The 2,661-nt window shown below is 34.5% G+C and overlaps 1 long non-coding RNA gene across 2 annotated transcripts in view; it reads left to right on the top strand.

Annotated features, from left to right (window-relative positions):
• The window catches only part of LOC144971990 (uncharacterized), a 7,236-nt gene extending 5,789 nt beyond the window's left edge, over positions 1-1,447 (top strand). For both annotated transcript variants that reach the window (XR_013645217.1, XR_013645218.1), the window contains one exon: positions 39-1,447. This is a non-coding gene — a long non-coding RNA (uncharacterized LOC144971990). The remainder of the gene's footprint in view (positions 1-38) is intronic.
• Positions 1,448-2,661: the final 1,214 nt, after the last annotated feature.

The following is a 2,661-nucleotide window of genomic DNA, read 5'->3' as shown; positions in this document are numbered from 1 at the left end:
CTATTTTTGTTAGATTGCTTGTTTTTTTTTTGTTTCAGCGGTCTCTCATATAACCTCAATTGTGTTGGAAGAGACCTAAAGCAACAAACAAACAAACAAATCAAATTGTACTGCAGTTAGATGTGGCATTATGTTAGGCATCTTTTTAAGAAATCACCACTATCAATATTTCGAACATTTCTTTTTCTGTCTTTTGTTATATTTTTTGGCACCATCTAAATGGTTATTACACATAGACCGTCTAGAACTAGAATAACTGCCTCACTCTTACATAACATTTTAATTCGTGATATGTAAATATGTGTTTATAGACGTCTAATTGTGTTTGTGACAAATATGTTATCTCATTGATTTTTTTAGAGCTTAACTCCCGCGAACAAAAGAAAAATCTGTCTTTCGCCATAATTTTGTATCACTTGTGAATAAATTCAATTATCAGATTATTACATAAATCATTTTAAATCAAATTCAACATCACTATCAGATTATTACCTAAATCAGTCTATATCAAATTCAACATCACTTCCTGAAGTAAAAGATCTCAATTTTAATTTATTCCCTAATTTGAAACGTGAATCGCCTTTGGAATCCAAATTAATTCCCGTTTCTGCAGGTTTTCCTGTATTTTGGTGAGAATAGTTTGCTTGCTATGTGTGGATCATATTACAATGTACTTTTTGCCAATTTGAATATGACTTATCTACCCACTTATGGCTTGATAAACATAGGTATGGCTTTTTAAATAATATCAAAATGAGGATTCTTATCCGGATCTTTATTGAATCTGTTGCAAGCGCCGTAAAACCCTTAAAATCAAAAAACAATTATTGAATCTGAAGCTCTAGCTAAATGCAGCTCCTGGACTCTGAGTTGTCGACTATGAATATGTTATGACTTTTCAACATTAGACTATATCTGTATTTATATTCTTTTTTTTTTTGGTCATGTTATGACACAAATCGGTGACTTGTCAACTCAAAACATTAATAGATATAAAAATGGTGATGCCGTAAATAATAAATGAACAAAAAACAATTATTACCAAACGTTGTATGAATTAAAAGTTGAATATTTTCTTGGCTGAAGCACTGGGGTATAAATACATTTTTATTCAACTAAAATTGAATACGTATTTCTCACCTAACCTCTGAAGACAAAATTAAAAAGAGAGGAAATCAAACTAAGTACTGGTTTCCAATATTTTGATATGTCAATCTCATTACAAACCACTCTCTATTGAGATTTTATGGATTCAAAGGGATCCTATATTTGATCTTAATACATTTCTCCATACCAGCGTTGACATTTTAAAAGTCGTCTTGAGGAAACTTTGTCAACTTTTTAATTTGCCTTCGTTTATTGTTGCCATTTTTTCATACTATTGATGTACATGAGTATGGATGCTGTATTAAAATTGAGAACTCAACATTGTTTTCTTAGATTTGAATTTAAAGATTCACGTGTTCAATTTTTCATTCTTGAATTCTTTAGGATGGGGAAAGGGGGTGGGGGTGGAGGAGAATTGTGCTTCTCCAGCTGACTGTTGTGTTCCACGTCCGTTCTCATCTTTCCTATTTCTTTATTTTTCCCCGGATGGGGTCTTCTGACCTCCCATGGTGGAAAGAGAGGTCACTCACTGTGTCTTTTATCTCTTATCTCTTTCCCTTTCCATGTTGCTCTCTCATGGTGAACAGGTCACTTGCTGTGTCTTCTATCCCCCTATACATATATGTTTTATGAGTCGCTTTCTGTCCTTGCCTTTGTCTTGGAATGGGTTTACTTGGTTCTGTCCTGATCCTCTCCGGAATCCTTGGCTGAGAGGGAAATAGTCAAAAGTATGCAAGGATTTTCATTGTAAATCCTCTCTCTTTTATGGACTGATCGTTACATTTTTGTGTTGAAAACATCTTTTAAACGTTTGAATGAGACTTTTAGGTACATTGATGGTATGCTTTTGGAATTTCTTGGATACTTTAATGTTTTCACTATCCCATTTCTTTCCTTTTTTTTTTATTACTGGCGCTGATATAACCTAAATGTTTTGCAAGCGCCATGAAACCCTTTTTCTGGAGTGAGATTGCTTGGTGTTTTTTCCCTGGTTATGTCCGAAATCTTTAGCTGTGAGGGAGACTGTCAAATGTATAGTACCCTTTTAAAGAGATATTTTATTCCATTGTTAATCATCTCACTGTTATTGTTGTGTGGTCCTATTCCCCTATCATTATTAGTTTTGGATGGTTGGCTAGGTGGTCTTCAGATTGGAAGGCACAGAGCTCGATTCCTACTCTGAGCGGCGTATAGTTGAATCCTTAGAAAAGCTTTCTACTCACATTCTCTCACCGTACTCAGGTGTACAATGAGTACATGGCTCTTAACAACGTTGTTTCTGTCCGAAATAATTGTATTAATGCCTAACCGGCGTTATATATCGTCCTACTTGTTGCTGTTGGCAAGGGACCCATTATAAAGCCCTTATAAGTTATAAGCGTGCTTAGTGGATACTGCGCTGTTATAGTATAATAATATAGTGGTCAGAAGTAATTTTATTTTGTCGACCCCAGGAATGTCTTGGTGGATTTCGATCCATGCCATGCATTAATCTTGTGAGTAGCATTATGTGTATAGTAACATGTTATGATAGGGACACGATATGATGGTGTA

This window comes from Berghia stephanieae, chromosome 4 (genome assembly GCF_034508935.2).
Source record: "Berghia stephanieae isolate SIO BIC M18660-M18661 chromosome 4, UCSD_Bste_1.3, whole genome shotgun sequence".
Classification (NCBI taxonomy): domain Eukaryota; kingdom Metazoa; phylum Mollusca; class Gastropoda; order Nudibranchia; family Aeolidiidae; genus Berghia; species Berghia stephanieae.
The sequence above is the reverse complement of the archived record's forward strand: the minus strand, read 5'-3'. Positions and strand labels throughout refer to the sequence as shown.